This window comes from Marmota monax, unplaced genomic scaffold (assembly GCF_021218885.2).
Source record: "Marmota monax isolate L192 unplaced genomic scaffold, Marmota_monax_Labrador192_F-V1.1 WCK01_AAM20220418_F8-fsc01185, whole genome shotgun sequence".
NCBI lineage: Eukaryota > Metazoa > Chordata > Mammalia > Rodentia > Sciuridae > Marmota > Marmota monax.
This window is the reverse complement of record NW_026694920.1, coordinates 17,168-42,005: the sequence shown is the minus strand read 5'-3', so window position 1 is coordinate 42,005 and position 24,838 is coordinate 17,168. Positions and strand designations below refer to the sequence as shown.

The following is a 24,838-nucleotide window of genomic DNA, read 5'->3' as shown; positions in this document are numbered from 1 at the left end:
GCCCCACCTGACCACCATCGCACTGGATTTTTCAGAAAGAAGGAAGAGAAGAAGGAAGAGAGGGAGGGAAGTGAATTCTGATTACTCTGAATGATGGTCACCATGTCAATAGGAAAGGGAGTGATGATTGTTATTGTATTCTTTTTTATTGACACTTCAATTTTTTTCTTAAATGAATATGTATTCACATGAACTAGAAAAAGGTAGTTAATTTGAAATATGGACTAACATGCAGCTTAAAAGAAAAACCTGTGACATTGATGGTGAGAAGAGTGACATCCCAAATTCAGTTCTGATAACTAAAAGAATGCCCAGAGCTCACCTAGTGAATGATTTTATATCACTAAATAAAATGTTCAGAAACAGACACAGAAGGCTCAGCAAAGATAGGAAATGCACTGGAATTGGTGATTCTGCTTGTGATTTCACACTGGGAAAGTACAGTTGACTCATTATCAACAACGTATCCACATAATTCAAAAAGTCTAGAGGCTAAGGAGAAATGTGCCCTCCTTCTCCCAGTCCATGGCTGAAAGGCTTTTGGCAAAGTTGAAAATGTAATTATTTCCAAAGCCTGCAGGAGATTGTGAATAGAAAATACTTTCCTTATGTAATCATTAGTATCCATTTAAAACCCAGAGCCTGCATCAGTGAGGATGAGTGTAGTAGTTTATCTATGGAGTCAGCAACTCAGCTGCATGTTGGCTGCACAGAGAACAACCAGCCTTGTTCTGAAAAGTTTAAACCTCACTACAAAGTATAAAATAAACTGGATCAGTATTATTTGTACACCATGGTTTATTTATCAGGAAAACCTTAGCAGTACGTTAATTCGATATAGCAACCACATACAAAATACATGCCTAAAATCTAATACTCTTGTTATATTATAAGATATGAAAAAATACCTTATAGCAACAAAATCTGTAATAACTCAGAAATGGTAAGCTGTAGGCAAACTGGAATGAAATTCTACAATGATGATGACTTTCATGTCAAGTCAGAGTGAGGAATTTCGAGAGAGTCATAAACCTGCTGCTGATCCTGCTCCAGGCCAGAGCTGTGTAGCCCAGCTGGTCCAGGGCCCTAGGCTTCCTGCCCGGTTCCCACATCCTTATGTGGTAGAGAAGCTCATAGCTATATTTTTAAAGTTAGGGGTGCTGTCATGCTTTTACCTGGTAAATTCATCTCGTGCTGTTCAGCTTGATGGGTTTGATAGTCACAATGAAATGACCATCCAGAAGTGGAACACGTCCACCCTCTCCAGCAAGTTCCCCTGGGGCGCTTGGAGTCTGCTCCTTTCCTCCTTCCCAGCCTCTGGCAGCCTCTGCCTGGCTCCCGCCCAGGAGGATGGGGGTGGGGTGAGGGTGGGGGTGATGCCCTTTTCAGAACAGCATTTAGCTGGGCTGTCCAGCTCTATCGTTGATCAAATGCCTTTGAGATCTGTCCGAGTCCTCTGCTGCAGACGGGTCCTGCAGTGCGAGATGCCACAATGTGTTTACCCATCCCCCATCCAGGAGCCTTGGGTGGTTCCAGGGGTTGACACTTGGGAACGAGGAGGCTGTCATAGCATCTGTGAACAGGTGTCTCGAGGACACAGTTCTCATTTCTCTTGGCCCTATTCAAACAGTGAGGCTGCTGGTCATGGGACAAGTCTGTGCTTAACTTTGTTTAAAATGACATCTGGGCTCCTTGCTCTTGGCTCACCTTCTTTTCTTCCCTTGATTATCTCTTCTTAATGACTTCAGTGATCTTTTATGCTCTCACATTGATCTCCTGATTTTGAGTAAACAAGTCTCTTTACATAGTCGCTCATCAGGACGATTTCTACAACGCAAATCCTGGGTGCTGGGGATATTTAGTTGATCCGCGAAGGGAAGATTCATCTATATTTCAACATGCTTCATGTGTCACTCAGACCATCAATCAAGGCTGAGGACTCTTATCTGACGTACACCATTTAAACTTGTAGGGTGCATAGGAGAAGCAGGAAAATGGGTGCAACATAACCAAGCCCAGAGCGGGTGGGTGAAGTGTGTGCACACCGTGCCTGTCACCTTCAGAAGAGAGCAGAGGGTCTGTGCTACAGGAGGGCCACATGCTCAGGGACAGATGTCCAGCTATGTGACTGAATGTCATGATAGCCACAGGAAGAACCCAAACCAGAGACTCCTGCAAAATCTGTGGGGGAAGGGGGGGGTGGAGGAGGAGATGCCTACCCTTCATTTAACAACCTCCTGCACTGTACGCAGTGTTTACACCATGTTCATAGTTACTTTTACAGCTATCCTTCTTAACCAGATCAATTGCTGGTGTGCATCGTGTGTGGAGGGCATACTGGTAGGGATGGGTGGCGTGATGTTGGTAGGAAGACACTCCCACCACAGCGTTGGGAAAGGCTGGAACCCGGGGTGCAGGCAGAGAGGCCTGAGTGAGAGAGGACGGGAGTCTCTTTGGAGTGCAGGGAGTGGGAGGCCCGTGGGAAAGATGCTGACGGCCTGCCCGCTGGGGAGGGGAGCTCTTGACCCTTCCTCCTCCGAGGGGACCATGGATTGGTGATTTGGGGACAGGAGGCTGGCATGGGTGACAGGGTAACTGTCCTGGAGCCAGAGAGTGAGAAGTAGCAATAAGGATGGCTGAATTCTGGGATGGCCCAGTCCCAGCCTCAGCACCTCAGAAGCTGATGCCAAAGACAGTGAGACAATGAGCTCTGAGGACCCCCACCCCGTCACTGTGCTCCAAGACCTCCGTACCCGGGAGCCCTGGCGCCCTGAGGTGGAGGCAAGCGAGGAGCTGGTGTCTTCTACAGTCACGATTGCACAGATTCAGATGTGAGGTCTGAAGAGCTGGCCCCCTTGGTCCTCTGAAGATCTCCCCTTCCTCAGGATCCTGGAAGCAGGGGTGCTGTCACAGGGATGCCACCAACCATCCCCAGAGTGCTGGCACCTGCCATCTGCCCTTGTTCATGGTGACACTGCGGCCTGCTGTGGAGGCAGGCGTTTGGTCACGGCACAGCCCCTGGAGCGAGTGGGCGCTGAGGTTCTCACCTCTGGCCTCTCCTGCCTGCCCTGCTGAGCCTGATCTCTCGCCTGGTTCAAGGAGCAGGCACTGAGGGAGTCACACCCACCTCCACACAACCCAGCTCTGCTGGGAACAGGTGAATGTCGCTGGTTCTACCTCCAGAGGTTAACATTTCCCCTAAACCACTTCCCCTTGCGTTACCTATGTTCTGGAAACCCGTGGAAAATAGAATACTTGGAAGTTTCCAGAAAAACAGTGAAAATGGCATACTTATCCAGATTTTTTAGAACATCAGCAAAGGGGTGTCGTCTCCACACAGTGAAGGACACGGGCATGCAGCTCCCATTTGCCAGATATATGAGACAAGGTGAGATGATCTTTATGCATCAAAAATTTAAACCCCATCAGCTTTTCTAGATTTGCTTTTGAAAACTGGCAAACCTTAGAAATACGTATGTCCATCTCTCTCTCTGATCTTAAGAATTTTTGTTTTTTCATTATAATGCGGAGTGCTTTTGGTCTCACTCTATCACTCCCGTTGGAAAGACCAGGAGCTCATTAGCCACTCGGTGAGTGACAGCCAGGTGGGCTGCACACGTTACTAAACTGACGGCAGTAACTAAAGTTAGCGGAAGACTTGCGTCTCTCTTGAATGTGTGTAGTTAGCCACGTGATTTCTGCTGTTTCTTCTTAAGTTCCAGATGCATGTCATTTTTCTGTGCTGGCACGTACACTAAATAACGAGGGTGGACCTGCTGGCCACGTGTGGCCTCCCTGTGCAGAAGCATGGTGACGAGGGAGGCCGCACTTGCTGTGGCTCCAGGCAGTTTCCCTCAGCCCCAGCAGCCCTCCACGTGCCCTCTCCCACCTGAAGCAGCAGATTTAGGGTGCACCTGGAATGTGATGCGGATCTGGCCCTCGCAGAGCAGTCCCTGAGCCAAGGGAGAGTCAGGTGGCATGTGGCCATTGTCCTCCAGTCAGACACTTGGCTCTAATGGGCACAGGGTGGCGGCTGAGTGAACGGTGGCCATGTTGGACCCACAGGGTGCACACACCCCACAGTGGGGATGCTGGTGAGGGGAGAGACGGGTTGGTCAGATCCACCCCCTTCCCCACCAGGTGCCCAGGCTGCTCCAGACTGTGTGCAGGCTGCTTCCTGATGCTCAGAACAGGGCCCTCCTGGTTCTCTTCTGGCTAACTGCCTTCTCTGCACCCCTGTTCCCTCTGTAACAAGGTCCATTCCCAACAATATGCCCGATCCCACCTGGGGGTCGTCTTGCCTAGTGCTTCTGCATCCCAGAGTCAGCCGGAGCCCACTCCCGGGCGCTGGGGCTCTCATGGCCTCCCTGCACCTTCTTGCCGTCCTGCAGTGACAGCCCCAGGGCCAGAGGTCGTGCCTCAGGCTCCCTCAGAAGACTCAGTCCCACAGGGCAAGCAGCCGTGCAAGTCCACGGCCACGCAGGGTGTGGGGTGCTCTCCCTGTCCTCTCCTCTCTCTCTCTAGAAACTTTCAGGTGTTTTTAGACTTTTGAGATCTCCCACTATCCATTTGTTTGTTTTCTAGGTGGTGTTTAGGGGGAGAGGAGCGCCCAGGGTTCGTGGCCACGGGGTCACGGTACCCGCTCTGTGGGGCTCAGCCTCAGCCTGTCGTGGGGACTCCCTGTTAGCCCCTGCCGGCTCCTGACCACAGCGTGGGGACAGAATGTGCTGTGTGCTCACCTGGACCCGAGGACAGCTGCTCGGAGCTGAGGAAGCTGGGTGAGAAAGTCCCTCCTTTTGAAGTTTTCCGGGAAAACAGCTTCAGACGTCTGGGAGACAGTTGTAGGGTGACAGTGAGCCCGCGGGCACTCCCCGCAGGGTCTCTGTGCCTCAGGGTGTCGAGCAGTGGGGCCAGCAGCCCTGACATGGCCTCCGTCCAGCCCTGTGTGGGCAGTCGCTGCTGCCTGTGGCCGTGGTCTGTGTTTTCTTGTTGCGCTACGTACACGGTTGCTGACTTCATGGCATAACAGGTCTCCCCTGGCTCTGCTGGGCTGCCTTGCACTTCCTGAGGAGCCTTTTTCTCTGACAACCAGTGTCATTTGATCCCACTGTGGCCTGGCTTTGGGCTCTTAATCCCCCTTGTTTACAGAGAGTTTAATCTCTGTCATATTTAGGCTTTAGCCAGACAGATCCCACCCTCCCTGGGCCTAGCCGCCTGACCACATCAGTTAGGCCTAGTGACAGGGGTTTTAAATGTGTCTGTCTCTTGAAAGAACAGTCCCCAAAGCCTTAAACCTACTCCCATAAATAGTCTTTGAAAGGCATTTAAAGGCGAACCTGATAAACAGGATCAGAGGGTAGAGTGACTGGGGACCACCCTGGTACAGGATAAGCTGGGTTTTGAAGTGGAAAATCAGTCCATTTCTCTACTCGGTGTGTCCTGTGAAAGACTCAGACCAGCTTTGCAACAGTTTTGCACCCACAAAGCCAGAGAAATTTGATCCCTGTGTTCACAGGTCAGTATTCAGACTCCTGCTCTTGAGTGCTCTGTCCCACTATGGGAGTGTCCAGGGGAAATGTGACTAAGGGCACCTGTAGGGAGCTGGGCCATCAGAGCTGTTCAGTCCCTGAATGCCACCGAGAAGGCCTGGCATGGTTCGGGCAGAAGCTCCCTGTCCATCTTGAGGCTGAATCATGGCAGCCGAGCTCCTCTTTCCCTGAAATAGATGGTTGGGTCATGGAATGAAGAAACATGACCCAGTTAAAGCGACACTGGGAAGTCCAGCAGAGAAGAGCAGAGGACCAGAGACCACAAACTCAGCAGCTGGAGAGACTGGTGACACCTTTTTAGAGTGCTGAAAGCAAAACTGGTTTACATTAGTTGTTTAGCTTTAGCTCAATCCAGCAAGAATTTTTTAAATTGTAGTAAAATAAACCCAGCATAAAATTTAGTGTTTTAGTAATTTTAAAATGTATGACTTTGTGGCCTTAAGTACATACAATTCACCACCATCTATCTCAGGAACTTTGTCATCTCCCCAAACTGAAACAGCACCCATTACCCACCAACTCCCACTGCCCTCCCAGCCCTGGCACCCACCCCACCTCTTCATGTCTTTATGAGGGGCCTCACATAACAACAACCACACAATATTGGTCCATTTGTTAACACGTATCTTCAGGTGTCACCCTATCGTAGCCTGGGTCAAAATGCCCTTCATTTTTGAGGCTGAGTAATGCTTCACTGTGTGGAGGGCCACATTCTGCTTACCCAGTCCTCTGCTGACCGCACCTGGACTGCTTCTATGTGCTGCAGCTGGTGTGAGAGAAGGTGCTTTTAACATGGGTGGGTAAACATCTCTTTAAGCTCCAGCGTCCCCTTTCTTGCTACTACACCCTAGAACTCGGATCACCCAGTGATCTCCCTTGGGTGTCCTGAGGTGGGTCCGTGCCATTTCCCACAGCAGCTGCAACACTGCATTCCGGCCAGTAAGTGAATGGTTTTCCAATTGACCTCATCCCCCAATGTGTGTTTACTACTTCCTGTTTTTATTTTAAACAACAGCCACCAAAATCGGGTGTGAAATGGCATCTCATTATAGATTTTGTCCCTAAAGGTTAGTTACATTGACTCTTTCATGTGCTTTTGGCCATTTATGTCTTCTTCTTGCAAAGACTGTCCTTTGTCCATTTGTGTGTGTGTGTGTGGTGTGTGTGTGCATGTGTGTGTGTGTGTGGTGTGTGTGTGTGGTGTGAGTGTGCGTGTGTGTGTGGTGTGTGTGTGCGTGTGTGTGTGGTGTGTGTGTGCATGTGTGTGTGGTGTGTGCATGTGTGGTGTGTGTGTGGTGTGTGTATGTGTGCATGTATGATGTGTGTGTGTGGTGTGTGTGTGTGTGTGTGTGTGCTATTTTTATGGTTCTGGGGTGGAACCTGGGGCCTCATGGATGCTAGACAAGTGCTCTACCATTGAGTCACATGCTCAGCCCTTGTCCATTTTTAAATTGGGTTTTCCTCCATTGATGTTGGGTTTTAGGGATTCTCTTTATATTCTGGCTCTAATCACTTATCAGATCTCTTGTTTGCAAATGTTTTCTTCTATCCACTGGTTGCCTTTCCACCCAATTAATAGTGTCCCTGAGGCACAAAAGTTTTCAGTCTGGGCATCCCCCCAGGCTCTCGATGACTGGAGCCCCCCTTGCTAGTCGTGTGTACATCACAAGAAAGCTCTGGGTGGGGTGTAATGGGATCTGCTGCCGCACCAGGGAGGTGGGGAACAAGGGCTTCAGTGTGAGGCACCGTAGGGAGCCTGGTTGGCAAATCCTGGACTTGTATCACCATCTGTCTGTGCGCTGCCTCCCTCCCAGGCTGCGGGCAGTGATGCCCTTGCCATGTTGGGAGCCCCGCCTGCCCCTTGGTGCCCCCTCTGCTCTGTGCGGTGAGAAGCTGCTGGAGCACAGGGCGCAGGACTGAGCGTGGCATGGAAATCTGCAGGCCTGTGAGTCTGCAGCCTTGACCCTGGGCCTGCCTTAGCTGTTGACCCCAGGGTCGCAGCTGTGGTGCCCTCTTATGGTATCTGGCGCTATTCGATACCCATATGGAAACCTGAGGCCTGAAGGTCCAGGGTTAGACGTGAAGGAATTTCTGTGGGGAGCCTGAAACCTTGCACTAAGTAATGCCACCAGATGACCCCTGGCCTTCCTGCCTTCTTTCACCCGGGACCCCAGCTCTTGGCTTTGTCCTGGGGGAAGGGGCGTCCCAGCTGACCTTGGCCTAGGCTGGCCTGTTGTGCCCACGAGAAGCTGGGCTGTAGAGTCAGATCTGCCACCCTGAGGTCCACCCCATGGCCAGCCGGGTGCCAAGCCCAACTCTGAGATGTGGTGGGTCCACTCTCTCCTGCTTTCTGGATGTGCCTCCTGCTCTGAGCTGATCCTGGGCCCCCAGCTGAGTGTCAGGAACCCAGACTTCCCCACTCCTTAGTCTCCCCAGGGACGGGGTCTCCTGGTGAAGATGCCCAAGATTCTCGACCTACAGGCGAGCACAGAACCTTTTCCTTCAGTTCTGTACCTCGTTGGAGAAGAACAGAATTTTGCCCCAGTGAGTCTCCTTCCAAGAGCTACAGGCCTGTCTGTGCAGACAGTCTGTGTAGACAGGGCTGATCTGCGCTCCAGGCTGGCACACATCCTGCTCTGTGGACAGGATGCCACTCCCACGGGCTGCACCGCCTGGACATCTCCCAGGAAGGGCTGAGCATGTCCCAGGGAACCTGCTGGGGGCTCATTCTCAGGACTGATGGGCCAGGTGCCAGAACACTTGGACGTTCTCTCTGTGGACAGGTCAGTACTAGGCATGGGAAGGGAAATAAGCCACCATATGGCTTGGATATGGAATGTCCCCCAAAGGGGACATTGAAGTCTTGGTCCCCAGTGCAGCACTGTCCAGAGGTTGGGCTTTTGGGATTGGATCATGAGGGTTCTGACCCTATCTGTGGATTAATCCACGGACAGCTGTGTGGACTACGGGGAGGAGGTGGACTACTGTGGGCAGGTGGGGTGTGGCTGTTGGAAGTGGTCACTGGGGCGAGTCCTTAGGGACTGTCTTTTCCATGACCTCTTCCCTCTCCTCCCTGCTTCCTGGTTGCCGTGAGCTGAGCCGCTGTCCTCCGCCAGCCTTTCCACCATGATGCTCTGCCTCTCCTCAGGCCCACAGCAAGGGAGCCGCTGACCAGCGACAGAGACCTCAGGAACCAGGAGCCAAAATACCTTTCCCTTCTGTAAGTTGTTTATGTGAGACAATTTGGTCACAGTGATGAAGAGGTGACAAACACGGCCCCCAGAACCTGGAGTCTGCGTCTTTAACGCTCTCATTGGCGAGGTCTGGGGTCCCTTACCTCCACCCTGGACCCTTCCCCAGACGCTCTCTGGCTGTGCTTGGCTCAGGTGAAGCAGCAGTGGCCAGGGAACCAATGACCCTCCGTCAATGCTGCCTGGAAGGGAGAGTCTGGGAGCAAGGTGCTACGGGGGGCAGAGAAGCTGGCCTGGAGGGGATGCGTCAGGCAGAGAAGCCTGGCCGGCCGTTGGACCCCAGGAATTGCCAGGAGAATCCGCACAGAGGAGCTGCTGTCGGTGCACAAAGGAGAGCACCTTAAGCCAGCCCCACTCCAGCACTGGACCCTTGGGAGGCATCGACACAGCCCAGAGCTTCCTAGAACTGCTCTGAGGAGCTTGAAATGGCTGCGGAGGAAGCGCAGGGCGCAGCTGCGGCGGGGAACTGGGCCTCGCTGACTCGGTTGTCATCACTAGTGGTTCTCCTGTGGTGCACGGGCAGGAGGTGCCACGCAGGGGTGGGAAGGCATGTGGGCACCATGCACCAGCTGCAGAGGGACAGGCTTCTGATGACAGGCTGTGACAGGGCTGTCAGCTCCGAAGAATCCAGCACCCTTCCTGGGGCAGGCGTGACATTGTCCATCTCCCAATATGCTCATCCGCTGGTCCCCTGACATCTGTCCCTGCCACTGTAGGGCGGCCCAGACTCTGCAGCCACCCAGGAGTGGAGAGCCTACCTGGGGGAGCAAGGGAACCTGGCTCTCCCCACCCGAGGCTGCCAGGCGGGGTGGCTCCAGCCTCCTTGAAACAGTGTGGCTCATGGGTCCCTGCTGGATCCATCGTCTCCAGCGCAGACTGTCCCTTCTTATCTACATGAAGATCTAGGATTGAGCTTCCTAAATCTGGAGTTTGGTGGTGGTGGAAGGAGTGGAGCTGGAGAACAGGTTCTCGTTTGCGTTTTGTAGATCTACCTTCGACTGTACCAACACGTACAGAAGGGACGCTCACGTCCAGCTTTTTCTGTTGTAGATGAAATATATGCTCGTGGAAGCCACTTGGAAAACAGAAAAGTGCAAATAGGAAAATTAAAATCACTTGCAAAATCACAGTTAATCAGTGTTAGCGCTTTGACGCCCATTCCCAGAGGTTTTGTTCTGCAGCATGGTTTAGAGCAACACTGTTCAAATTGAACCTGTGGCAGTGTCGGGAGCTTGTGAACCTCGGGTCTGACGGAGGGTTGGGCTGCTCAGGACCTGCAGTCTGAGTCCCCAGGTGGCGGGGTGCTGCTGGTCTGGGAAGCCTCTGGAGTACCAGCTTCCGGTGCTGCTTTTGCCACGTTGAGTGCTGGGACAGAGGGGCCTCCCTGGGCCTGTTTTCTCATCATAAAACGGGGTGACATAGATCTTGTGGAGATTTTTAAAAGACCAAATGAAATAAACTATGCCAAGTTTTACCTGCGAACTTGGCACATAGCAAGGGTCCAGTCAATTAGCTCAATTAAAATGAAGTCCATTGTGTCCACGCTGCAGTGTGTGCGGACTGCTCAATAAACTGCTTGCCTTCAACTGACATCACAGGTGAGCGTTTTTCCAACACAAAACATTCTCTAAAAGCATTTTTGGACCTGAGTTTTAATGGCTGCTGCTGTGTTGATGGTCCATCACTTATTGGAGCATTTAAGGTGTGGAAGTAATTGCTTTCTTTTATTTCTTATAATTCAATAAAATCCTGTTAGCTGTGTAGCTACTTTTATGAGAATTCTGGGTTTAGAAAAGTCTATTGTACTTTTCTTTTTCTGGAAAAAGAGGGACGTTGTTAGAACAGCTGTAGCGGCTTACAGACTCTCGGGCAATGGTTATTTTTTTCTGAAGTTCTGAGGGTTCCTGGTATCCACGGGGCTCTTGAAAACAATTATAGAAGAAATTATTTTGGCCTTCAAAAAGAAAGCCCAAAACAAAACCAACAAACAAATCCAGCCCAGCTCTGGCTTCAGCAAGTTAACTTAGGGATTTGCAGAGAAAGAACGTATTTCATGTCTCTGCTCCGAGGGAGAGAAGATCACTGGAGAGAGGAAAGTGAGAACATGGAGAGGAGTCCTGGCATCTTGAGAAAGGATCCAAGCATTTTAGGGCCTTCTGTGCTGGAGAACTGTGCTGTCAGGTTCCAGCCTCAGCCTGCGCTCCAGGCCCTGCCCAGATGTTCCCTGGAGTTTATATCAACTGCAGAGTGAGACTCACCGAGTCCTTCTCGGGGGTCTTCTGAGGTCCCCTCTGAGGGATCACACAGCCTACCTGGAACCAGAGGTATACACACTGTCATCCCACCGGTAGACAGTCCAGCTGGCTCCAGGCGGGCAGAGTGGCCACTAAGGTGAGCCACCTAGTACCCACCAAGGATGGCACAGCTTTCATAAGCCCTTCTCGAGTGTCTTTCCTTTTCTGTTGTGTATGGAAGACCTGAGCCTAGGTAATTCACAAAGAATCATTGATTTGGCTTGAGGTTTTGGAGGTCCGGAAGTCCAGGAGCTTGGCATAGGTCAGCTCACCAGGTATGGACTCTCCTGTTGGGTCAGGGCAGGGCAGAGGCGTCATCCAGAGATAGAGCCTAACTGGCTTTTGAAACAGTCAAGCTGGACAGATGCCCACTAACCTGTTAGTCTGTGAATGGGTTAATCCATTCATGAGGTAGAGTGGTCATGACCTAGTCACTCTTGACTTCCTTTTAATTTCTCACAGTGAGGATTGAATTGAAGTCTGGCCTGGGGGGGGGGATGTTTCTGGCACAGTGGTCTTCAGACACTGGCCAAGGAAGGACCTCTGTGGCTCAGTGTTTTCCCATCTTTAACAAGGACTTTGAGATGTCATGAGTTTTGTGGGCGACATAACTGGGGAAGAGGGAGATGGCCTGAGGCTGTCATCTTCCCCTGGGGCTCTGCATCTGTGGGGAGGAAATGTTATCCCCCCAATTCCATCCTTCTCTGGCTACTGGACTCAAGTTTCCTCCTGGAAGAGGCACCAGGTGCGCCTTAGCCTCCTAACACCTGTCCTGCGCTGCTCACCCCCAACGTGTCTCTCCATCCCCATCACTACAGGAGTGTGATGAGTGCTCCGGACACCCAGACTTCTGGAAAAACCCTGAATCTACCCCAGGAGGGCCCCTCTGCTGGGGACCTTCCCAGACTAGCCAGCAGGACCAACCATAGAAGTGCAGGTCCTGCGTGGGGTCTGCCTATTGGTGCCTTTCTTTCTAAACTCTTGCAAGAGGCCAAGCGAGTTCTGAGTTTCTCTTCGCTCTTACTGACACTTACTGAGCTAGGGCTCCTGACCCAGGCAGTCTTCTGAAGTAAGTTGCTTTCACCTTCAGGAGGCCCACGACTTCATCGTTCACTCTGACGCTCTTTCTTTCTTTTTAATCAGCAATCATGTTATCCTGCGCAGCGTTGCCAGGACAAATATTATTTCATTGGTTTTTAACATCTGTTCACATGAAACCTGATACAGCAGTTCACCCCGGCTGTGCGAGGTGTTCTCTGATAGCTAATGTGCAGTAACGTGTCCCCAGAGCCGCCCACACCCAGCGTCTGGGCCCAGCACTGCTCGTATCCACCTTGGGTATGTGGCCTTCCTCTTTATTTCCTGAAGCAACGTGTGTGTGTTCTAACAGCTGAAGGGACACCTCCCCAAGCCGCTGAGGATGGCTCCTCCCTGAACAGGACCCGCTGGGGTGCTCAGGGAGGGTCTCAGGAGTCATTAGAAGCGTGAAGGTTGCAGAAACTTGACGTCTCTTTTCTTTTAGAAGTGAAGTGTTTCTTTAATGGGTGTGACACCAACAAGCCACGTGGTGCTTTCTACACAGGGGAGATGAGCCGGCCACCTGCCCAGGCACGGGGCTGTGTGACTGTGGTGCTGGACACTGACTTCAGCCCCTAGGCATCTGCAGGCAGGCAGGCTCCTCAGAGGCTCCTCACCCTGGTCCCAAGACACCTCCCAACATACGGCCATCCAAGGTTGGTGGTGATGGCAATACCACCATGTGTCCTGGGCGAGTGATTTACAGTCAGTGGGACCTCGTCCCCTGCCCTGGACATCACCACAATCAGGGGAGTGGTCACCTGGTCATCCCTAGATGCCAACTTTGAGAAAGGCTAAATATCCTTAGCTTTATTGATCAGTTGTTGAAAGTTCCATATCCTACACTATAGGTTTCTATCAAAATGGAAATTCCGTCCAAGACAGGGGCTCTAATTCCAAAATTCAGAGAGAGCGGGAGCCCTGGCTGCTGCGTTCGCTGGTGGTGGCTCTTTTCTCTGTCCTTCGGGCCCTGGTGACCTTTCTTCTCCTACAACTTCAAGCTTGTGCCATTGGTCAAGTCGGAATCTCCATCTCCACCTCCTCCTCACGACACTCCCTGAATCAGGTGGCTCCAGCAGCCCAGGACCCTGAGGGCCACAGACACGGAGATGCGGCTCGCCCAGGACGAGTGTGGCTGCCCCCCCTCGTCACGTTCCATGTTCAGTCCTTTTTCTGTTCACTGTCACAACCTGCCTCTGGGACTTCTAGTGCTGCTGTTTCCCAGAGTCCCTCCACCTGCCTGGGAGCTGCTGCATCAATGCCATTCCAGAAAAGTCCTTGCATCCGGCTCCTGGGCTCACCACCAACCATCGCCTTTGGCCGTGAAGACCTCGTCCCTGGAGGATGCTGCACTTGCTGATGGCCTCTGATGCCCACAAGCTCCCTGCCTCTGTCACCAGCATCAGCACACTTGCTAAGAGCTGGACAGGCAGGTGGACCTCATCACAGAGCTGCTTTGAACTTCCAGGGTTGGGTTCAGGGCTTACCAGGAAAGGACCAAGTGCCATTCTGTGGGTCACGGCCCTCCTCATCTAGAACCCAGAGGAGGTAAAATGCCTCCTCAACACACAGGGGTGGGAGGACAAATCGACCTGACCTAAGAACCAGTGGAGATGTCTGAACTAGAACACAGAAGGCCACCGAGGTCCCAGGGTGGTTCCCACTCCCGCAGCAGCAAGCCCTGATCAATTTGTTTTCCTTTCTAAGATACAGAAACAGTTTTCAGTTTACGGGTAAACACATTAGAGCACAAAAATAGAAAGACTGTGGGCAAGCAGCTGAGATGACCGCAGCTGTGTCTGGGTGGATTCCTGGGCTAGGAGACAGGAGGGGGTTTGGGGAAGCCAGAGCGGGAGTCCTTGGTCAACCGGCAAACTCAGTTAGCACCCAGGCCGCTGGTCAGCAACCTGGGCGGCCAAGTTTTGCTCTCCCTTCTGCTTTGAATTAATACTTCTTGAGACGACATGCCCGGAGTGGTCTTCTGTAAGGAAGGACTGGTTTTGTCTATTGAGCAACCGGGAGACTGAATGGAGCTCTTAATTAGAGCCCCTGGTTTGAACAGAATTTCAATTTTGATAAAAACATAGTTTTTTTCCTGCATGGAGGAAGTGACACGGTGCTTTGACAGTCGAGTCAGGTTTCCTCTTTGGCTCTCTGTGTGTGATCAGTTTGCATGTGTCCTGCAGGAAGCTGTGCTGTAAGAAAGCTGAGCCGCTCTGGGCTCGCTGAGGAATGTAGCTTTTATTAATTTCTGGGTGAAGACAAACAAGAAGTGCACAGGCGGCCATACAAATGCTAAGGAGAAGGAACAGTTTATGGGACAATAACATTTCCCTCCTTCCTGTGTCTGCTCTGTTATTTATTTCACCATTTTCTAGGTGCTTCAACACGATTGGTTCCTGCAATCCGTGCGGCTTTAGCATTCTGAGTACAGATACGCTTTGTTTTATAAGGAATGAATTCATGCAGCTTTCCCAAACCACTGGTCAGGAGTTGGAATGATTACCAGAAAGAGCAGAAATATTAAAAAGAAGCAGGAAGGTTGAGCACATGCCCTTTCTAACTGATGCAATTGGTTTTTAAAGTGAAGTAATTTTAAAAATATTGGAGGTTTTGCAATGACCCATGCTGGAAGTCACAGTCGGTCTCCATGAATATTTGCTCTCGGGTACCACTGCCAAACCTTTCAGCTCAGTCTTTCTGAGACCCACATCATCAAAACCATGGTCTCCCCCAAGAGGCCTGGCCAGTGGGACTCTGATTTTCCAGATAACGTCCACTTCATTCGTCCTTTCACGCTTTCAACAAGTATGTCCTGCTCAGTTATTGCAGAGCAAGCACAGACCCCGGTGGTCTTTACAGGAGCACGTGCTAACAAGTGTCAAAACACATGAACAGCTCGACAGGAACAATTGACACCATTTGTTCTGAAAAAGCAGACATGCGTAGGACATGCAGAGGAATCGCTGAGGACCTGGGCGAACACCTGCCTGCCCACTCTGCAGGCCATGTCTTTGTTCCCCACTGCTCCCGCCCTTGTCTGGCCACTCTGTCTCTCACCAGTGCTGGTCAGCAGCTTCCTGATGCCCTCCGCAGTCCACTGGAGCCCTTTACAGCCATTACACACACAGTAACCTGAGGGAATCTGTCACACTGCTCCCTGTCCCCAGTGCCAGTCTGGCATTATTGCCCATCACACTTGGACCCACCTGACCCTGCCCCTGCCCATCTCGCTCATGTCCACTCTGTTTTCCTTGGGAAATGCCAAGGTCATTCTTGCCTCTGGAGTTTTGACACAGGTAAGTCAGCTCATCTCTTCTAAGTGGACTTCTCTGACCGTCCAGGCTTGCATTGCTGTGCCCCGTACCTCTGTGGTGGCTGAATCCCATCAGCTGGCATGACTGCTATTATAGAAATCATCAAGTATGATTTATTATGCACATGTCTTTGCTTGCTGATTTTCTACCCTTTTTATTCTGTTCACATCTTAACAAAGAGAAGGTGGTATAAGTGATAGTTTGTAACTCTTCTTTGAGACTAGGTCTAAACTTGAAGATTAGTTCATAAAAGAATTTAGAACTACTTCCTGACTCTCTCTCTCTCTCTCTCTCTCTCTCTCTCTCTCTCTCTCTCTCCCACACACACACTGGTATTGGGGGAAGCCATCGGTCTGCCATGTTGTAAGGATGCTCAAGGAGGCCTGTGGAAAGGCCCATATAGCAAGGGACTGAGGCCTCCTACCAAAATCCACTCAAATGAGCCATGTTGGAAGTGGATCCTTAGTCCCTATCAAGCCTTAGATGGCTGTTGCTCCAACTGACATCCTCTCTATAACTTTAGGAAAGACTTGGAGCCAAAAACATCCAGTTGACCCACTTCCAAATTCCTGTCCCACAGAAACTGTAATATAATAAATATTCTCATTGTTTTAAGCCGTAAAATTTTGAGGTAATTTGCTCTATAGCAATAGACAACTAAAACAGCAGGTGATTTTAGAACCCTCAAAGCAAGAGAAAACAGCTTACTTTGTGTATTTATAGCTGTTGAAACGCTTGTATTCAACCAGGACCTCAAACCAGCCAAGAGGGGTGGAGACTGGTCCAGGGACCACACCCTGAGGTCACGACCTCTTCAGCACTCCCTCCAGAGCAACCTTGGAACTACTCCAGCACAGCACGTGAGTCAGTGAGCTGAGATCTGCCCACAGAACAATCCAGACAGGGAAATGTCAAGTATGATCTCATTAGTCAATTCATTTTTCTCTTCTGAGTATGATCATTTTTACACTTTCCTTCAAATTTCATTTCCCTTTCCTTTTCGGCTGCTGTTACTCTCAAATATTTTCCAGTGTTTCCTAGCATGCCTCCCCACTACTCTCCCCTTTATCTCTGTTTCTTAACAGCATGCCTTGTCTAATAGCCCTCGGGTTCTGCCAGCCTTCAAGGTCCTCCTACCCATCTCTCCCCACACAGGAAGATCCTAGACAGACATATCCAGCAGACTACCTGGGAAAAGCCACCTTGCTCAGCTTCTACCCGAATTCTCACTGCTGATTCCATGGCTGCATGTTTGGATCAGCCAGGATCAGATAAACTATGCTACAGTAACAAATAAGCCCCAAATATCAGTGAGTTTTAAAAAAATTCACCTTCACTTTGTTGTTTTCCTTTCTCATGCTACAGTATGCTTGTTTGTAGCATGGGCTCGTGTGTATGTCAGGGATCCAAGTCGAGGGAGGCCTCATTTCTGTGTCTCCATGATAGGGAGGCAGAAGGAACAATGACTTAAATAACACACTGTTTTAGCCAGCTTTTTTGCTGCTGTGACTAACAGGATCTGACCAGCACAATTATGGAAGAGCAAAAGTTTATTTGAGGGCTCATAATTAATCCATAGAAGGTCAGGTCCATTCCTCAGGGCTGGAGGGAGGCAAATCATCATGGCGGAACAGTGTGATGGAGGGAAGCGTCACATGGTGATCAGAGAGCAGAGGGAGAGAGACTCCACTTGCCAGATACAGATATGAATAACCCAAGGCCTGGCCCCCCGGTCCCACCTCCTCCAGCCACACCCCACCTCCTCAGTTGCCACTCAGTTGATCCCTATCAGGGGATTAATGCACTGACTGGGTTAAGACTCACACGAGCCAACCGTTTCTCCTCTGAACCTTCTCGCATTGTCTCACACATAAGCTTTTGGGGAACATCTCAGATCCGAGCCATAGGACACTCATTGGTGAGTTTCTCTCTGGCAGTGATATGTGCCCTTTCTGGTCGAATTTCTTGCCAAAGTCAGACCAATGGCCACCTCTCCTTTCCCATCAGAACAGGGACGTCCCATCCCCAGGTGGATGAGAAACTGGAGTCATGTGCTGAGTGTCCCCAAGAATGGCCGTACACTCTTGGTCCTTGGCCTGCCTGGCCCCCGTCTAGCCTCCCTGTGTCCTGTAGATGAGCACGGAACAGCCTTTCAGTTGCAGCTGACAGAAACCCAACTCAGGTTGCAGAGGACAGGTCAGTTCACTGGTTCAGACGTGGGAAGTCCAGCAAGAGCTGACTTTAGCTTCAGGAAAAGCTCATTCGAGATGCAGAGCGCTGCTCAGAAGTTGGTCCACATCTTGCCTCTGCTTTCATCTGTGTTGGTTTTAGTTTCAAACAGCGTCTCTCAGAGAGGGAAGGCCCAAGTTTACAGCAGGAGGACTCTTTCCTGGGATTTCAGCACAAGTCCCGAGGTGGCCCACCACCACAGCTGGCTGGTTGGGGGCATGTGCTTCCTATCCCCAGTGGTCAGGTGGACGTTGTGGGAGCCTTTGCCCCAGAGCCAGGGGTCAGTCAGCACACGCGGCTACCTGCTGTAAGAGTGGATGGTGGTTCCAGGGCAGGTGGGAAGGCCAGCTGTCCCCCACAGATGTCGTCCCTAGGCTCATTCCATTCTGAGGCCCACCTGGTCACAACTGGCCCTCATTGCTGTGTCCTTTCCTCCTGGACCTGGCTTGACATGCTGGATATGGTGACAGTCAGAACAGGGAAGTGGGGTCAATGCTTTGTGCCCTGCCATCAGGGATGGAGAAGCCAAGAACTCGATGGTGGTCAGGTCCATCTTCTTGGGCATCAGAAGCAACTAGATTCGAATATAAACCCCATGGCTTTTAGAAAGCCACGTTCAGGAATATTTTTTTAATCACTATTTTGACAAACCCCTTCCACCTGTCTGCTGGCACGTGGGTGGGCACCACACACCCACTGAGCACCTGGAACAGGGACAGGCAGCGGGCGTGGAGGTCATCAGGAGGTGTGCTGGCCCCACTTTAGCAACTACGCCCAGGCGGCGGTTATTTGGGTAAAGTTTGCGGTTCGTAGAAGAACTCTGGCGCGACACGTCCCCAAAAAAGAGAAGGCGAAGTGTCTCTTCCAACCGCAGAGCTGGATCCGTGGCAAGAATCTAGAAATGACTTCTGAGTCGATGGTTTATAAAGCCCTGGAGAGGGAAGGTGATCATTTGAAGCCGCGGGAGTTCAGTGAGGGCCCATCAGGCAAGATTAGTTTCATTTCCTTGTTTTGACAGGGAAATTGGCCTTGCAGAGTGAGGCCTCCTGCAGACATAACATATTTGGATGGAAGTAACACTTTGGAACAGTTTCTCCTGGTGTCCTTTGGCGTGGAAGTGGAGAGAGCTTTGTAAGGGATTAATGGCTGAGCTAACATGGGGCTGGGTGCTCCCAAGTGAGCCAGCAGCCCAGCCTTCTGCAGGGCTCTGCCGTGTACCACTTGTGGCACTGCATCTCTAGCTTTGCCTGGATGGCACTGAGCACGCTAGGTCTTGTTACTAATTATATTGACATTTCTTGCCAATGAGAGTGATAATAATGGCAAGCACATCTTCTGCCAGGGTAAGTGAGCCCTCTGGGCTCCCAACCCTGTGTCCCAGCATCATCTGGGTCCTGTTCCCCATGCCCCATAAGCCAGTAAGGCAGGGGCTATTATTTTCCCATTGATGACGGGACTCTGACTGACATGGGGGGGAAGTACTTAGGAGAGTCCTCTCGGTCCCCCTAATGTCTAAGCACTTTGTGTCCCAATATCCAAGGAGGGTCTGGTTAACTTTGTGACTGAGTCCAAAGGGCCCTGTCTAAGGGTGGGACCAGCAACTGGAGTCCCACTCCAGAAGGTCCACTCACCCTGTGAGCACCTTCTTGATCCTGGAGAAGTTTATCTGGATTTAGAAAGGCCCACTCCCTGGCTGGGGTGTAAGTGGCCATCCAGACAGGGAGAAGGGGAGTTGGCAGGGATACGCAGGCTCAGGGCTTTTGCTCCAGGGGAGCCTCAGAGCAGCACCCACCCCAGCAAGGGCACCAGGTACTCACAGCAGACACATAATCTTAAATGGGGACCAGTCATAGATACTGGTGGAAGGTGGCGAGGACCCTGGGCTTGTGCACGCAGAGTAATTCTGATGGGCAGGGAGAATATGGATTTTGTGTTTTAATGTTCAACATTCGGGGTCCTCTTAAAAAGAAAAGAAAACAGAATAACAGCAAGTAAGTGTTAATTTAGACTTGAGAGGAAATTGCAATAAATCACAAAGTTTTAGAAGATGACGACTAACACATATATAATAAGCTCCCCCCCAAAAAAAAAGCAACGTGACACTTTTATTAATTTCCTAACACCCTCTATGGTACTTTCCACCTTCCAGTTGGCTGCATATTCTTTAAACTTCTGGATTTCCACAACAATTTTGATGTTATCATCATTTTCCATGGATGGACCAGAAGGTCAAGTCGTCACCCTCTGTCAGGGCTGGTCCATGGCTTTGTTTTATTAAATGGTCTTGAAATGCTTCCTTCAGCACCACAGACCTCCAGTGGTCGTGGTCATGCTGAGGGTAAGTACTCGAAGCAGCAAGGGAGCAGGATTGTGCCTGAATTTGGAAAAGTGCTGGCTAACCTCTTTGCTCTTTGGTTTCAGGGCACTTGAGGGTTTCAGTCATAGAGGCTGATCCTCAGGACCCCTGTGCACCAGGCACAGGGGTGTTCTGGATGAAGGTGCCCAACCCGGGCAGAGGCAGCCCTGGCTACCATGTGATGGGGAGGACCGGAGCTGGGCGGGTGGGCCCAGAACATGTCTAAGGTTTCCACCACCCCCGTGTGCAGGAGAGACCACCTGTTTGCTCAGAATCCAGAAAAGAAAACAGAATAACAAATAACAACAACAAAATCCATTCACTAACCTCTGACTGTTGGGTGATACAGATGAAATCCAGCCCTTGATTGGTTAGAATTTTCAAATGTTTGACACTTATAAGTATTACAATAATCTGCACATCGTCCCAACATATGTTGGTGTAAGACTCAGTCACCAATCAATGGACTCTAGTGGATTCAGGAGTGCTCATCCAGAGATGGGCCACTGTGAAGTCCAAGGGTCCTCACACCTGGAACTTGTCCCATCTTCAGGAAGGTTCCCTCTGAGGACAGTGGAGAGGAACAAAGGAAAGAAGGAAGTAGCTTATTTCGGTTTCAATCTGCTGCAAGACTGCGTATCCCAGGCTTATGTTTGGAGATGTGTGTTCTATCAATGTAGGTAACACCTTGGTTAAAAATATTTCAATTCTTTGAACTCATTGTTCATTGATTTTGTTGATTGTTTTTATTGTCCCACCCATTTCCAAAAATGATTTTAGTTTGGTTTTCATAAAATACATATATGAATCAGGAAAAAAATTACAAAACAATACATGAGGACCGGGGCTCCACAGTTGGCAAAGTTCAAGATGGCGGGAGAAGAGTGGGATTAGGAAGACAAAAAATGATACAGGATGGGTGGTCTCACCCATCCTAAAGCCGAGATGTAAATTGGGCTCTGAGCTGGATGTGGTGGCCTGTGCCTCCCTCCCAGCTACTTGGGAGACCAAGGCTGGAGGAGGGCTTGGGGCTCCATGTTTGCCGTTGGCCCGAGCCACATAGTGAGACCCCATTTCAACAATATTTTCTTTTGTGTATGGATTTCCTGGAAATCAAAGCAAGAAGAAGAACATGAATTGCTATTAGATTTCAGTGTTCATGAAGAAAATACAAACGAGTCCCTCGGGGAAGCAGACCTTCTCCTGACATGGCGCTCACTACCCTATCTCACCCCGGGTGCTGTACCCACGGCCTCAAGGCCCTTTCTGTGGCAGGCATCACAGTACACAAATAGATGTCTAATGACAAAACACCACTCGGTGGTGCAGGAGGGAGAAGGCAATACAGAATACAGTCCACAGGGAAACTTAGAACCTGTAGAGGGCTGGAGGGGCTCAGCCCTTCAGATGTTTCTCCTCAGGAGTCTGGGGGAGGGTTGCTCTGTAGACAGAAGACGGCCCCCGGAAAGTGTACTGGAACGTTTTTTGTTATTGGTGGAGGTCGGACGGCACCCTCGGAGGGCTCTTGGACAGTAGTGTTGCACGTCTGTTTAGGGTCCTGAGAACTCACACCAGAGGTCCCTGCTTGAAGTGTGCTGAGGGGATCCGCTGGCAAATTTAGGAACATTCTGAGAGCCGGTGGAGGGTCCCAAGTGGAGGGTCCCTTGAAAACACTGGAATAATTATTTTAGTTGGGGAATTTTTATGGTCACGGGCAAAGAAAAAAATAAATTCAATAATAGTCCCTTAGAACATCAGTTTTGAATCCATGTGATTTCTCAGTAAAACCAGCAAGGAGAACTCATTGCAAACTGTACCCCTCAATGACATTTTTGGAGAACATCTGTTGGAATGGGATTCATTTTGAGACAAGTTGATATCACACTATAATCCCTGGCAGTAATTAACCAGCAGGGCCAGTGGCACCGCTGAGATGACTTCCAGCTCTCGACAGTTACACCATGCACGTGGTCCCACATAAGAAAAACTTACCAGAAGCCTCCCTGGCGGGATGTGGGCACCCCGTGTGTCTAAAAGCTGTTTCAGTTAGGAAGAGGGATGTGCAATTTCTGTCATTTGGAATTAGGATTTGATTGACCACAAGACCCGGTTCACAGAGATCAGGCCCTCATCAGCAGGACTGACAGGAACCGTGGGGAGGTGGCTGCTGGTCCTGCAGCCTGAGCAGGTCCTTAGGCGGGGGAGAGGCCTGGAGAGGCCTGACCATCGCATTGTTTATTAACCATTCTTCAGAAGGGGGCGATCCGCCCAGTGGGCTGAGCTGGACTGCAGCAGCCACACTGAAAACCTTACTGCCCTGACGGGGTCCCACCGTGTCCTCATGACGGCCCTCGCCTGGCTGATGCTGCTCCACACATTGACCACCATGTGTGACGTCTGTCTGCACAGCAGTTTTGAGTCATTAGACTTCATTCATTTCTGTCTCTCAAGCCTCATTCAGGAATAATGAACAATCGTGGTCTTTTCAGAGAAGATAATAGGCCATGATTTGGGGAGAAAGCAGGTTTGTGCCAAATTCAGAAGCGCACAAGACTCGGGGAGAAACGCCACCCCAGGACAGCTGTGCAGGCAGCGGGCTCCTCCGGAAGGCGCGTTGCTGGTCTAGCTGGGGACTGCCTTGCTGCCTCTGGCTTGGCAGTGTCCCACTTACTTCGCAGCTCGAGTCCTAACTAAACCCCATAACCACCATAGGCTGGATACTGTCAAAGAAGGTGACACCTGTCCCTGTCCTCGGCAGGAGGGGAGGAAAAATCATGGTTGTCATGAGCTAGCAGATCCCAGGGCTGATGCCCTCACCATGACCTGCTCACCAGGTGAGGGGTGGAACTGTCTCCCTGGATCAGGGGTCTTAGGTGGAAGAAGGGTCTTTGTCCAATGTGAGGACAATGTGAAGAGACAGACCTGCGCTGCCATAAGCTAAGGATGTCTCAGGGCTTCCAGCAGCTGAGAGAGGAAAAGAAAGATTCTTCCCCCACAGGGATCACAGGAAGCTAGGCCTTGCTGGTCCCTTGACTTTGAACTTCCAGCCTCCAAAATTGATGCTATCAGTTTCTGTTGTTCTAAGACACCCAGTTCGTGCTTTATTACAGCATCCCCGTGGAACTGGCACACTGGAAAATGTGTTCTTTCCATTGCTTTGAAGAAGAAACTGAGGGTCAAGAAAGTAAAGAAATTTCCAAGCTCATGTGACTGGTGCTATGGACGGAATGCAAGTAGGAAGTTCTCTTCAGTTTCTTTAGGAGCTCAATAGTCCCCAAAGTGCCTTCTGCTAGCAGGCAGGGCAGTGGCCACTGACAACAACCCTTGCGGAGTCCAGCTTCCTGCTCTGGAGGACTGGGGGATCATCGTAGCATTTCACGTACTTGCCTCCCAGCACACACTGCTCTGCTCGGACCGCACTGTTCATCGTGTGCGAAGACTTGGACACCAAATGAGTGGGATGGGCCTGACTATAAATGATCAAAGTCCTGATCAGAGACCCTGGCCCCTGATCCTGGACAGTCTACAAGAACTGGACGCACTAACTGTCAGCCTAAGAGGACTTGGCAAGAGCTGGTGGGTGTGTCACTCACGGAGGAGAAACAGAGAACTTTGGCAGAGTAAAGCGGGGGATTCAGTTTGAGGGGCTCCAGGAATGGAGGGTGGCACCTCAGGGACCGGCTTGGAGTAGAGGGGTGAAGAACTGGCCAGCCTGTCAGCATGGCTGCTGAGCATATCCCAGGAACCTGGGTCAGGCCTCAGGACAGCACTGACTCGGGCAGCAGGCAAGACGGTGGGCGAGATCAGTCTTGCGAGAGGCGGTGGAGCCTTCCCAGCACTCTGCTGGCTTCCGGCGGCTTCCTGATCACAGCAACCATCTGCATAATGCAGGCACTTTTAATCCACATCGTCGTAGTAATTGTGAGTGTAGATCACAGGAGTTCATTCAGATGGCACCAAGAGAAGAGATGAAGAAGCTGCTTTACGCATGCAAATCAAAACCTCTTGTGTTCCTGAGCGTGATGGAGGGGAAATGCGAGCCTCCAGATGTGCTGGAGAGGGCTCCGGAGACGTGCGCCCCTCCACGCACAGCCTGATGAATTTTTCAGGGATGAAATATGCCTTTGATTAAGGAGGGCTTGTGCCTCCCTTCTTGATAAGTCCTGTGTGCACTGGGTTGATCATTTAGCCATGATGTCAGATGCAAAATGAAAGCATAAAACCTTCACTTTGATTTATGATCATGGTTATTAATTTCTGATGCAGCTTTTTGGTTGGGATTATCTGGGGGTGGAGGGGTTTGGCGATGGATATGAGGAACCTGGAAGATTTGCTGGCATCAACATCACAGCAGAAGGCCAGCTGTAAATAAAACTTCTAAAAAGAAGTATTAAATCCCATGTTATTAATAGATAGAGGAAGAAACTTAAAAATGTAAACCACAAACGGATACAGACTGGTATTTCTGCACAGGTAATTCCAAGGGAGCCCCATGGCAGGGACTGGAGACATGTTCTCTTATTTTTCGTACAGCTGTGATCCAAAATCCATTTCACTAGGACCAGGCTGGTTCCTAGTCACTGGTGCAGTCAGAAAACCTGTGGCTAATCGTGCTGATGACCCTGGATCCTAGGACATGACTTTGATTTCTACTTTCTATTTCTTCTTAGTAACAATGAACAGTAAGCGGGTCCTGATGGTAAATGCCTGCCATCCCGCTACTGGGATTGCTGAGGCAGAAGGACCTAGATTTGGGGCCAGCCTG

At 50.7% G+C, this 24,838-nt stretch overlaps 1 long non-coding RNA gene across 1 annotated transcript; it reads left to right on the top strand.

Moving 5' to 3' along the window:
- The first annotated feature begins 4,588 nt into the window (after nt 1–4,588).
- LOC124081085 (uncharacterized) lies at nt 4,589–24,301 on the top strand. Its single transcript, XR_006847943.2, has 2 exons — nt 4,589–4,778; nt 23,184–24,301. It is a non-coding gene; the product is annotated as an uncharacterized LOC124081085 (long non-coding RNA).
- Nucleotides 24,302–24,838: the final 537 nt, after the last annotated feature.